This window comes from Ambystoma mexicanum, chromosome 3p (genome assembly GCF_040938575.1).
Source record: "Ambystoma mexicanum isolate Mex_15411 chromosome 3p, UKY_AmexF1_1, whole genome shotgun sequence".
NCBI classification, from domain to species: Eukaryota; Metazoa; Chordata; class Amphibia; order Caudata; family Ambystomatidae; genus Ambystoma; species Ambystoma mexicanum.
This window is the reverse complement of record NC_090925.1, coordinates 105,210,645-105,224,932: the sequence shown is the minus strand read 5'-3', so window position 1 is coordinate 105,224,932 and position 14,288 is coordinate 105,210,645.

Genomic DNA, 14,288 nt, shown 5'->3' with positions numbered 1-14,288 from the left:
TTCAGGTCCAATTGTTCATGAAACCCAGGAATTAAGAATCAGGATGGCGGCTCATCAAGAATACATGACTTTAAATTTAATACGTGCAGCTCATTTCCCGGTTATACTGGGAATCCCCTGGCTCAGACAGCACAACCCTTGTATTGATTGGAAACTGAACACAGTAGGATTCCATTCTCTTTTTTTTTAAACTTGTTTTTATTGTTTGACTTGACAACACACTTGAAAAGACAGGGCAAAGGGCGGCCACATGGCAGCTAAAACAACAAAAGTAAATATACATAAATATACATCAACAGCAACACACGACTGTTCAACTGTGGGGAAGTGGAGCGGGAACACATAGATCCAACTAGATATCAGCATTTGAGTCAATCAGACGTATAGATGAACATGTTAAACACATCATTATACATTTTTGGGAGAGACACTAGCACACTAGCTGAGCATGAAGGAGAAGGCAAGGAGGCCATGTAATCACGGAAGCTTTGCCAGGCATCTATTGGCCGACAGTGCGGATGTTGCATTGCACTCCAGGTTTCCTCAGTGTCATGAGCCCACGTAACTGATCTAAGCCATTGTGAATACACAGGCGGTCTGGCACGGAGCCAGCATAACAGAATGCAGCGGACCGCCAGCAGCATACAGAGACCCGCAAGCCTCCTAGATTTCCGGCCCAGCTGGGGGAATTCATGAAAGAGACAATGTAGTGGGGTAGGGGCAATGGGGTGTTCCAGCATGTCTGATAGCGTGGAGCAAACCTCGATCCAGAATTGAGATAGGAGTGGGCAGTGCCAGAGCATATGGATGTAGGTTGCTTGTTCCGTGCCGCATCTGGGGCAACTGGAGGGGGAATCTGGGAACATGCGGTGCAGTCTCTTAGGTGTGTGATGGTATCTATGCAGGATCTTAAACTGTATAAGCTTAAATTTTGAGTTATAGGAGACATCTTGAGTGCGAGCACACATTCGAGACCACCTCTCATCACTGATCTCCACCTCGAGGTCGACCTCCCAACTGTGCTTCAGCTTAGTGAAGGCCGGGACTGCTCTAGATTGCACCAGTGCATATAGTCTTGACACTTTACCCCTAAAGGATAGGTAAGAGCAGAGTTACGCAACTATGGAGTCATCAGGCGGTATTGTGGGAAAATCAGGGTATCTGAATTTGAGATTCCTACGAAGGGAGGAAAATTGTAGCCATGCAGTGGGCCGGCGCTTGAGGGATGGGGGGAGGTCCGCCCACTCAACGAAGTTGCCTTGTTCGTATATATTGCGAGCTTCAACCCAACGGGTCACAGTGGATAGCGGGGTAGGTGAGACATCCAGGAGGAAGTTCCAAAGCGGTAGGTCTCCATGGAATGGACGTGGTGTGGTAACCAGGGCCCAAAGTTTAGTAAGAGCTAGGGAGGTGCATGTCACAGGATCTGTCGAGTCGGAGTCAGCTGGTATAGGCTTAAGAATGAGGGAACCCAGCACTCGATCAGCAGCAGATAGCTTCTCGAGTCGGACATGCGGGGGGGGATCGGTGGTATTAAACCAATGGGAGGCGAATTATGATTGAGCCACCACCCAATACCTCAAGAAATCCGGTGCGCCAAAACCCCCAAATTCTTTCGGGGTGGTAAGCGTAGAAAGTTTAAGCCTAACCGCACCTGAGTGCCAAAGGAAGGTGTTTGTAATGTGACGTAGTGACTTAAAGAATGTATCGCCTGGCCATACGGGTAGATTGGTGAATCGGTATAAAAGTTGGGGTAATACTACCATTTTAAGAATGCTGATCCTACCTGCTAGTGAAATGGGGAGCTTGGTCCAATTAGACGTCTTACCGGACAGGGCCGTTAGATAATTCGAGTAGTTGTCCTCGTGCAGTCTTATTATGGATCGGGACACCTCGCCCCCAAGTATGTGAAACTAGATTGAGACCAGGAGAAACCCAACAGATCCGGGGGGGCACGTACAATCAGTAAGCGGGAACAGTGTGGATTTGGAACAGTTCACTTTTAATCCCGATATGTCACCAAATCGGGCGACGTCCGCAAGGATAGGAGCAAGGTTAATGTCTGGTGAACGAATGTACAGTAGAGCATCGTCTGCGTACAGAGAAACTATGTCAGCCTGACCGGCCGTGCGTAATCCCCTATGGGCATGTGCCTGGCGAATCATGTCAGCAAATGGTTCGATGGCGACGGCAAAAATTAGTGGAGAGAAAGGGCATCCCTGGCGCGTCCCTCTGGCTATCTGGAAGGGGGCGGAGCATCTGTCCTCAGTACGGACTCTAGCTGAAGGGGAGGTGTAAAGCAGCTTAACCCAAGTTCGGAAATTGTGACCAAACTTACATTTCACAAGGACCCGCCACAAGTATTTCCAAGAGACCGAGTCGAAGGCCTTCTGCATGTCCAGAGTGGCTGCTACCGCCTGCGTGGTGGGGCTGACCCTGCTGATCACATTAAAGAGTCTTCTTAAATTTAAGGATGTGGACCTTCCTGGGACAAACCCTGCCTGATCAGGATGAATAATGTGGGGCATAATAGGGGCTAGACGGTTGGCTAACAGTTTAGCATAAATTTTAACATCGCTGTTAATCAACGAGAGGGGGCGGTATGAGCTGCATTGGGAGGGGGGCTTGCCCGGTTTGGGGAGAACCATTATCAATGCCTCCCGAAGAGAGGGGGGGAGAATACCCTTTCCGCAAGATTCCCCCCAGAGGCACAACATGTGCGGGACCAATAGTGACTTGTATTGCTTATAAAATTCAATGGGCAATCCATCCGGGCCAGGGGCCTTACCAGACGCCAGTGATTCAATAGCTTCGGTAATCTCCTCAGACGTGATAGGTCTCTCCAGAGAGGCACCAGCCTCGGAAGATAAAACGGAGAGAGGGAGAGAGTCTAGGAAGGAATCTATTAACGAAATGGGGGGGTCATTGGCCTCGGAGTATAGAGATGTGTAGAATGCAAGAAATTCGGAGTTGATGTCCTGTGGGGACAGAGCCATGGAGCCGTCCGATCTTGCTATGGCCGGAATATTGGGAGCACCGAGTTCGCGACGGAGCAGCCTGGCTAGCATACGGCCGGGGCGTTCACCTTCGCCGTATCTCCTCGCCAAACATGGGGACTCTAGGAATTTGACCTCTCGCTCTGCAAGGGCACGAAAGTTATCTAGTTCCGATCCCAAGGCCGAAAGAGTGCTTGAAGAGTGGTTAAGAGCGTATTGAGCCTCGAGACCGGCAAGGGTTGATTCACTAGCGGAGATGTCAGCGCGGATCCTCTTAAGAATGCCACTTCCCTTGGAGATAGCCACACCCCTCGTATATGCCTTGAATGATTCCCAGAGCAGCATGGCGTGAGTTGTTACCGAACCAGTGTTGAATTCAAAGAACTCTTCAATGGACGATTTGAGTTCAGCCGCAAAGGTCTGGTCAAGGAGCGTGCGGGAGCTTAACCTCCACTGCCTTGGTCTATTGGCGTCAGGACCCCAGTTTAGCGAGATGACGACAGGTGAGTGATCAGATAGTGTTCTGGGAAGGATAGCCTGGTGAGACAGTGACCTAACTAACCTGTCGGTGATGAGCCATCTATCTATTCTAGAGTGGGAATCGTGGACTGTGGAATATAATGAGTATTCTCGGGCATCAGGGTTTATTAACCGCCAAGAATCAACCAGTGTCAGACGTGGAAGAATAGTAAGTATGGTGTAGGCTGCTCTGGAGAGTTGGCGAGGCCGCGTGCCCGATCTGTCTAGGGTAACGTCCAATATAGTATTAAAGTCTCCTCCCCATATGATCGGGATCAAGGGAAAGCCTTCCAGGAGCGAGATTAGGTGTAAATAGAAGTCCGGATCATCAACGTTGGGACCGTAGATGTTTAGGATGGCCACCTCTTGGCACTGTAGTGTGCCAACGAGCAGGACATATCTGCCAAGGAGGTCTACACGTGAGTGATTGCACACAAATTTCAAACTTCTGTGTATCAGAGTGAATGTGCCACGGCTCTGGGTAGAATAGTTAGTATAATATCTTTGGGAACCCCACTGTTTTGCGAACCGGTCACATTGTTCGGAGCGGGCATGGGTTTCTTGTAAGCAGAGAATTTTGACCTCGTGGCGTTCTGCGTATAATTGTATCTGGCGCATTTTTTTATGATTGCCCAAACCACGAACGTTCCAGCTCATGAACGTCAGGACTTCACTTGCCATTTAATTGGGAATATTGATACAGTAACAGGAGTGCATTGTCAAAAAAGAGAGAGTCTGTAGATCCAGACATGGAGGGATCTCCAGACGTGTGTGTGATGTAGTGCTGTACAGCATGTGGTGCCCCTAGTGGTTGCCAAGTCATTTTCAACAATAACTACCCCTCCCCCCATTCCCCCCACCCACACCCCTCCCAAAACTCGAGGGAAGAAACCCAAACCCATTAACAACAACACCGACAAAATACTAGACATCTACACCTGGGGGGCTGCAAGTCGGCCTAGCGATGTCATGCTGAACCGGGGAGAGCATAAGGATAATACACAGTGCAATAGTAGTAAGTAAGAAAACATAGTGGTGGCTCACGGGAGCCGTATGGCTACAGAATATCAGGATCGGAACGGCTTAAGGTCTAAAGTGCCGTGTAAGCAAACAGATCAAACAGCAAATCAAGGTGAATGCAACAGTTAAGGGTCCCTGGTAGCCAGACTGAGGCGAACTGACAATGCCTCGTGATCAAGGTGGGACCAGGGCCCAGACAGTCAGGTCCAGGTGCCCGTGGTCGACAGTACTACAGTCTTCGTGCCGGGGGCCCCGCAGGGGGCCAAGGCCGCCCAAGCACAACAGAGCCGTTTATAAACAAATGATGGACCCTCAAGGGGGGGCACTGGAGACAGCGAGAGCAAAACCGGTGATCAAGAGTTACCTGAGGTCATGGATATCATAGGGGACCTGGCGGTAGTGACCCCTTAACTGACAACGTCATGTGCAGGGGGGCCACCACGGGGTGCCCCATGCTATAGGAGCGAAAACAATCGTCAACCGGGAAAGTGTTCATCAATGAATTTCGATGCCTCCTCTGGGATGGTGAAGAAGAAGGTCTGATTCAAGTGTTCAATCCTTAATTTCGCCGGAAAGAGCATGGAGTATTTGACCCCCAGGTCGCAAAGTCTCTTTTTTACAGCAAGAAAGGTTCTGCGCTCTTGTTGAACAGTGACCGAGAAGTCGGGGTACAGATGAATTCTTGCCGGGCCAAAGCGCAGCTCACCCTTGGCTCTGGCTGCGCGAAGCAATGCGTCTCGATCCCGAAAGTTTAGGATCCTGGCAATGATGGGTCAGGGAGGCGCGCCCGGTTTAGGCTTAGCAGTGAGAGAGCGATGTGCTCTTTCGACCGCAAAGTGTGAGGAGAGCTGCGGGGCATCGAGTACAGTTAAAAGGATACGCTCAACATAGTCCTCCATGGGCTCTTTAACATTATCCTCCGGAATGCCAATGATACGCAGGTTATTACGCCTAGAGCGAGATTCCAGGTCATCATTCTTCCTCTCCACCGCTGAGACACGATTAGTAAGTGTAGATACCGCAGCCCGAAGCGACAGCAGGTCATCCTCCGCGACACCCACCCCGGTCTCAACCTCTGCGACCCGGCCGTCCGTTCTTTCCATATGAGCTTTAATAGACGAGATGCTACCACTCATGTCGTCCAACTTGGTGTGCAGTGCGGTAAATCCCTCCTTCATGTACTCAAGCATCCTCTGTGAGTCATCCGAGGTTGAGGGTGTCGAGACCATGGGTGTCTCCTCAGGCGGATCGGGGGAAGCCTTGGACGGAGTTTTTGCAAACATGTTGAGCGAACTTTGTTTCTTACCAGCTCCAGCCCCCCTGGTCATGGTGATGACGGAACCACGAGTAGCGCCACCAGGGGAGCGCATGTCCGTACCCGCAAAGACCGGGGGGGCCCCGGCGAGGGAGGAAGTAACAACGGGAGATGTAGAAATGGAGCTGGGACCGGTCCACCCAATCGGGGCCGGCAACTATGGGTCAGGACCGCGTCCCTATCCAGAAGGGAGGCGCAGCCCGACAGCAATACGGTTATTTACGTGGGTGTGCCCACCGGGTGTGTGTAACTGCAGTGGGGGGTCAAAGGGTCCCAAGCAACCGGCTGTTGTATTAAGACCTTAGCCACAGGCGGAGAACATCTGCTAGAATGATAAGGCTGAACCTGTAGAGCCCCGCATACACGTTGTCACTGCAGGCAGTTGAACCAGGTTCTGGGCCTCCTAGATTAGTGCAAACCCCAGGGACAGCTGAATTAACGTAAATATGGGGGAGCTCAGGAGCAAGGGACCATTATCCCCTGGGCGGGTGATGCGTGACCAAGTAGGGGGGGGATGCCAAGTATGTTCTCACCGAGCCCTGAGGAGAAGGAGGCACAGCATGTGAGGAGATTCCAAAGTACCAAGGTATAGTGCAAGTCTGGGCCAGTGCAATCCGGCCACCAAAAGTCCAGCCTTAATTTCTCCGACTAAGGCAGATGCCCAACACATACCTCGGGGAGATGAACTTGTTGACAATTTAATCACTGCAAATACATGAGTTCTTTTGGCGCCTTGGCTGAATAATGGTAGGTTGCTCTGACTGATGAAGTAAGAGAGAGATCAAAGGCCACCTGGGCCGCTGTCGTGAGGGAGCTGGGAGGGCAGGGCTGAGTTATGCCCCACAGCCACGCCGCCGGCGCGGCCCTCGCGGAGTCGGGAGAGGAAAACAAGGGAGATGGGCGAGCCAGCCGGGTAGACTCACGGGGCCAACAATGCCACAAGGAAGTCCTCAGGGATCGGCCGTGAAGGGCCGCTGCAACACCAGGGCTCGGCTCAATAGGCCCTCCAGAGCAGGGCGACGGGCGGACCAGCAGGGCCGGCCGCCGCAGCACCGCGCCCCCCACCAGAGAGGAGAGCCGCGCCGGGAAGATCAGGCACCCGCCGGCGGGTCACAGTGTAGAGCCCCCCCCCATGCCCCCGTACCGGGTCCTCGAAGCGGCCAGCATGGCGTCAGCAGGGGGGCAGCAGAGGAAGGGTAAGCATGCGGCGGCGGCACCGGGATCACAGTGACGACAGGTGTTCCTCCAAAGCTGGGACCGGAGGCCCCGACGCCGCCCGGCGTCTCAGAAGTCCGCAGATGGAAGGCGCGGCGGCAGCAGCCGGGCGAAGCGCCGGAGGGGTCCGGAGAGACTGTCCGTGGCCGCGTAGGGCCCGATCTCAGAGGAGGACAGAGGAAGGCACAGCGCCCCTCCCCCCCACAGAGGCCCGCTGCGCCGCGCTCAAAGTTACGTGAGCGAGTCGAAGGCGCCGGAGCCACGGGCCGGGGAGGTTAAGTGCCGCGTCCGCATTCGATGCCGGGCGCCGCACCAGGATCAACCAGCAATGCCGGGGCACCAGACTCAGCCAGGGGATAGCGGATGGATTCACACGTCCGCTCCGCGAGCGTGGGTTTGCACAAGTACACTGGAAGGGTGCTGGGACGGGATCTTCTACTCTCCCGGCTCAGAGCTCTGACATCAGGCGGCCATCTTCATTCGGCGCAACAGCGCCCCCGTAGGATTCCATTCTCAATATTGCAAGCAGAATTGTTTAGTACCGGTGGAAACACCTCCTCTGATACACGCGTCCCTTCAAGATACTTCCTGCAGTGTCAACACAGTACCGATACAATATCAGGAATTCTCTGATGTGTTTGCAGACACTCAACCACGAAGCCTTCCGCCCCATCGGAAGGAGGACTGTAAGATTGATCTTGTGCCGGATGCAGTAGTGCCATTTGGTAGGATGTTCCCGCTTTCCTTACCTGAAAAGGAAGCACTTAAAGAATATTTGGCAACCAATTTACAAAATGGCCTCATTAGAAGAGAGTCATCCTCTTCAGCCGGAGCTTCTCTTTTTTTTATTTCCAAGAAGGGAACTACAGAACGCAGACCCTGTATTGATTTCAGGGGCTTAAACAGCCTTACAGTACGGGATAGATATCCCATGCCCTTGATGAAAGACATCATAGAGGCTGTCCAAGGGGCTTGTGTATTCACAAAGCTTGATCTCCGAGGAGCCTATCATCTTCGAAGAGTTTGTGAAGGAGACGAATGGAAGACGGCATTTAGAACTACTCTCGGCCACTATGAATACTGGGTCATGCAGTTTGGGCTGGTCAACGCTCCTGCACAGTTCCAGCGTTTTGTGGATAAGATCTTTGCTGATATGCTGTATAATACAGTAGTGATTTATCTAGATGATATACTTGTTTATTCAACTTCCCTAACAGAACATTGTCATCATGTTAAGGAAGTTTTACGACGACTGCGACAACACAGTCTGCTAGCCAAGCCAGAGAAATGCATTTTTGAGACAATCACAGTTCCTTACCTTGGGTTTATCCTTTCAGCTGACAAGGTGCAAATGGATCCCGCCAAGACTAAGGCCATCTCACATTGGCCTGTACCCCCTTGTGTCAAGGACATACAGAAATTTCTGGGACTCTCAAACTTTTATAGAAAATTCATCCCAAATTTCTCCGACATAGTGCTCCCGATCACAAACCTACTCAAGAAAGGGGTTAAGTTTGTATGAAGGCAGAGCAGGCTTTCAGACAACTTAAAGAAGCATTTGTTGCACTCCTATTCTGAGACAACCAGACCAATCCCAGCTTTTCATAGTCGAAACCGACGCTTCAGGTGGCACAATAGGAGCAGCTCTGTTGCAGCAAAAAGAGGACGGGTTGGAACATCCCATCGCATATTTTTCTAGAACACTCAGTTCCAGCGAACGGAATTATTCTGTACTTGAAAAGGAGCTTTTGGCTATAAGACAAGCCTGTGAAGAATGGAGGCATCTGCTTCAAGGAGCCGTTTACCCGTTCCAAGTACGTACCGATCATCGGAACCTAAAGGTCCTTCAGCAGATGGAGTGTCGAAAATTATAGACATGCAAGATGGGCTTACTTCTTTTCCCAGTTCGATTTTGAAATCACTTATTTGCCAGGAAAGGACAATCAATTGGCGGATGCATTATCCCGAAGCATGGGAGAAGATACAGAGGGATTTCAAGGCCATGAAATCTTGCTTGCAGGAAAAAGATTCATTAACACAGTAAATTCCTCCCTCCAACAAGTACAAATAGCTCAAAGGGAGCAAAGACAGCATACCAATCTAAGATTACTATACAAGGGTGACTACCTCTTCAAAGACAAATCCTTATATCTACCAACTCAGGAGTTACGTGATCTTGCTATGTCATGGTGTCACGACCTTCCCGCCGCTGGACATAAAGGACAGAAAGCTACCTTGGAACTGACTTCTCGTCATTTCTGGTGGCCTAAGATCACCAAGGATGTTAAAAAGTATGTCACCACCTGCCCACGTGTGCCCAAAACAAATATCCATACTGCAAGCCCTTGGGTCTGCTACAACAAGACCTTCCACTGGCAGGTCCCTGGCAACACATTTCAACTGACTTCATAGTAGATTTACCCATTTCTCAAGGATACTCTGCTATCATGGTTACGGTGGACTCCTTCAGTAAGCTGGCTCATTTTTCACCACTCAAGGGAACACCAACGGCTTCTACTACAGCCGAGGTATTTTTAAGAGATGTGGTTAGGTTACACAGACTTCCTAACACTATAGTCTCTGACAGAGGCACACAATTTACATCCAAATTCTGGGCAAGTCTGTGTAAATTGTTGGAGATAAGAAGATCCCTGTCCTCAGGATTCCACCCAGAGAGCAATGGACAGACCGAACGCCTAAATGCCACTTTGGAGCAATACATCAGATGCTTCTGTAATCAAGAACAGAATGACTGGTATCATCTTCTACCCCTGGCTGAATTTTCATATAATAACACAAGACATTCAACCATAGGTATGAGTCCATTTCATTGTACCTATGGATACAATCCAAAACACATACCATGTTCTGACATGTCTCATCTAATGTTCCATCTGTGGAAACACTTCTGAACAATCTACGGAACCGACAAAAAGAAGCCCAGACCAATCTACAAAAGGCTCGTGAAGACTACAAGAGATGGGCTGACCAGAAGCGAAGACCTAACCCCAAATGGGAAATTGGTACGATGGTATGGCTGTCGACTAAGTTTCTACCCAGATGGGTACATCATGGCAAGTTCTCAACTAGATTCATTGGACCTTTTAAGATAACGGCGAAGATAAACCCAGTTGCCTTTCGTTTAGCTCTACCACCCAAACTGGGGAGAATCCATCCAGTATTCCACACATCTTTACTGAAGGCATATGTACCAGATCCTCATGCTAGAAAGATGAAGAAGGTGAATTACCAGCCCCTTGATGTGGATAAGGAATATGAAGTCTCTAGATTGCTCGATTCCAGATACAAGAAGGGTACATTATAGTACTTAGTGTTGTGGAAAGGATACCCCATGTCAGAAAGCTCCTGGGAACCGATTCACAACATATCAGCACCCAGACTCATACAAAGATTCCATTGGATGTATCCGAGTAAACCTGGAGGAAGGCCTTTGAGAAGGGGTCATACTGTCATGAAACACCCATGGAGCCTGTGGAAGAGATGGAAACAATGGAAGAAGGACTGAGCTCCTCCTTTACCTGGACGTTACATTCTAGCTTCGCTGGAACAGAGGCTATAATTAACTGTCAGGTGTGGCAACCGGTGCGTTGCAACTGATTTCTTTCCCAACACTAGTTGACAGTGCTCCTGTCTCGTGCTACTCCTTGTTTTTCTTCCCATTTGCCTTTCCATTGTTTGTCTGCCTGCCTTTTATCGTACATTTTGCCACCACGCTTCCTGTGGGGAATATTTCTTCTTTAATTTGGACCTTTCCCTGCCCGCATTTTCTTGTTAATCTCCCAGCGTGTGTGTTTGTTATTTTGCTGGAGTCAGCAGACACCTGCGTTTGCTCTGGGGCTTTGTTTTTACTCAGCGAGCGGGGACTTGCTATCTGCAGTTCTTTTCAACACACGCTTTTCCAAGCAGCTGTCACTTCAACTCGTGCCCCCTGAGTTGTGTGCTTCCTCTGACCTGTGTAACCCCTCCTTCTGTTTATTTTACTTAACCTTGCTCACGGAGTTCTTGGAATCTTTTCCAAAGCTTAGACATTGCACCCAAGTGCATTCTGGTAAATGTAGTACTCTAAAGAAGTGGGATTCCAAGAAGGATTGTGAATTACCCATTCGCTGAGTAGTATTCCAAGAAGGATTGCGAATACTTATTTGAACAGACCAACGCACCTGAAACTACCCAGGGTTTTTCTGCTGCGCCTTTTCCCTGGTTTGGGGTGGGCTCCCCGGAGTCCCCGCTGCCGGGCATATAGCCTTACTGGCAAAGTGGCCTCTGGGGGAGCTCGGCCCTATCTCTTCAAACAAAAGGGCAAGACGGTGAAAAAGAAGAACCCAAGAGCCTGGAGAGAGAAACCTGTGGAGACTTCTTCAGACGAGCCTTCGGAAGCCAGCTCAGAAACCACAGGTGAGGAGTGGGAGAGGGATACGGGTACAATTGTAGACACTAAACAGCACGAACCTGAGAGCTCCAGGGAAGATCTTTAGTAGAATTGTACTGAGAGATATTAATGCCTGGACTCTTAAGGAAAAATGCCACAATCCTTCCTTTTCAAACTGGATTTGTCGCAGGCCTCGGCACTGCTATTAACATCACGACTTTAAATGCGATCAAGGAGCTTTATGCGTCAAAAAACAAGCTCTATATTTGGCGTATGTAGATTTCCGAGTTGCTTTCGACTCTGTAGATCGCCATTTGCTTATTCAAAACTAGTAAGATTTGGTTGTCCATCTACATTAGTCTCTATAATACACTTATTGCATTCAAACACCTCTATGCAAGTTAAATTGAATTTGGATGGGCTACTATCTGAGGTGATTCATACCAAGCGAGGCCTAAAACAAGGGTGCATACTTGCGTCTACTCTATTTAATCTATTCATTTTTGATCTAGGAATTGATATTATGAAAGTAACGCATGATGCACCAAAACTTGGAGTTCAGACCATCGCCTGGCTCTTCTATGCAGATGACCTCGTCCTTATCTCGCCGACGCCAAGTGGTCTGCAAAACATGCTTCTTAAATTAGATCTGTATGTTGATAAAAACAATCTAACTTTAAATCTGGAAAAAAACCCAAATTATGGTATTAGGCAAAAACAAAAGGAGACAAAAAAATCATTTTGATTGGGTTTTGAAAAAACAAAATCTTACCATAGTTGATGAATATAAATATCTCAGAGTCCTATTTAGTAACTCCATTGTAAACAAACCTCAGTTAAAAAGCATAAATAATAAACTGAAAGCTCTCACTTCACAGGCAAGGATTCTCCAATATAAGTTTGGGAAATTCTCCTGTGCACACATTCTTGTATTCTTCCAACAGAAAGTAGTACCCATCATTACTTACGGAGGTGAGACGTTGTTGCCACAAAATCCCACTTACTGGAACAAAATAGAAGCACAGTTCTGGAAAAGAGTATTGAACCTTCCTAACTCAACTCCCACTGCTCTCCTCCGTTTTGAGCTGGGTAACTTATCTATAAACATACAAGTAGCCTGGAAAAGATGTTGTCTTTTTCGAAAGTGTGTACTAGGTCTAGCCGAGAAAAATGTGCTCACAGTGTTGGCAAATTATCTATTACGATCTGAACATGCTTTTCCGTTGAAATGGAGAGCTGCTGTTCTAGCAGATATGAGTGATTCCAACATCTCGCTCGATACTCTGCTACACAATCCTAACAAAGCAAAATTGAAATTGCACCAATTTGATTGGAATAGCACTCAACAAAAGTGTCTCCAATTGAAAGACTTTGCCAGGGCACTTTTTGGTCATAAAAAATTTCGGCAGGCGGCTGATTACTTATTAAAATGTCCTTCGTTTAATCTAAGAAATCAAATATTACGATTTTGTTTGAATTTCTGGCCGACTAATCAGATACTAGTAAGAAGAGGTCTAATTCAAGCAGAATATGTGATATGTCGATTTTGTAAAATAGCAGACAGTAAAGAAACGTTAAGGCATTTATTAATTGATTGTGTTGAACTGAGAACGCAGAGAGAAGTGGTCATTAAAAAAATAACACAACATCACCACATTAGACGGTCAAATGATGAATTGTGGCATGAGCTATTTGCTACTTCAAAAATTGCAGTAAGAATAGCTACTATGCAATTTCTAGTGACAGTTTTACATACTACGTGTCTAGAGAAATAGATGATCGATTTTTATTGTTAAACTATAATCGAGTGAAGCTAAGACAATCCAAGATTATCAAAAAAGACATGGCGTGAGTGGAGTTATTGAGGTGTTTGAAAATAGAGCACAATTATGATCCTTTGATAGGAGTGCAATGAGCATGCTAGTTACTTCCACAATGCAATGTGAACATGTATATATATAGGATGATTTTTGATCCCTTTTATTCTTTATGTATACTCCCTTTCTCTTATTATTTTATTTATTTGTTTCAAAGTACTTAAAGGATGGGTTTTCTGTGTTTTGTTTTTCTATTGTAATGATTTATGTCTCTTTGAGAAAGTTTTTATCTGATTGTATTTATTAAATGTCTGTTTTGAAAGGTTAATTAATTAGCCAACCAAAATAAAAATAAAAATAAAAAAAAGATATTAAATACTTTAAAGTGGAAGAAGAGTGTTTTGGAAACAAGTGATCATGGCAAGACATTTTTTATTACTCAAGCAAAGTTCTTGGGTGATGTGGTTGAATTATCTTGATACCGTGGTCAGGCATGCTGATGTGAGATGGACTGTTTTGGAGGGGGGGGCATAACATCCAGGACTGCAGAGAGTAGGGCGCTGCCACTGCTATAGTGGAGATGGGGCCCGGGCTTGGCCAACTGTTCTGAAACTCAGGGCACGATGAAAGGATTGGCTTTGCGGAGGAGTACGAGCTGGTACCATGCATCGAGAGTCTTCTTGGAGTTGTGTGATCTGCATGAGCATTCACAGCAGATGGTAAAGCTGAGAGATTATTTAGGTCTGGGGGAGAGTTGAAGGGTGATTCTGCCAAGCTCCATGTCATCAATCAATTGTGGAATTGGGCCTGTTTGGTAGAGTAGCCAAGGAGAATAATTGTGGTCTTTTTCAGGTTGTGCTTCATGTAGGTACTTGACATCCAGGCTTTGATGAGGAACGAACAGTGCTTGAGTTGATGGATGTCGTTGATGCCTCTTTCGTGCCTGTTCCTCTGTCCCTTCCTCTCATTTCTCTGTCTCCTGTATGTCTCAGAGAGGTAGTGAGATAGCGATTTCT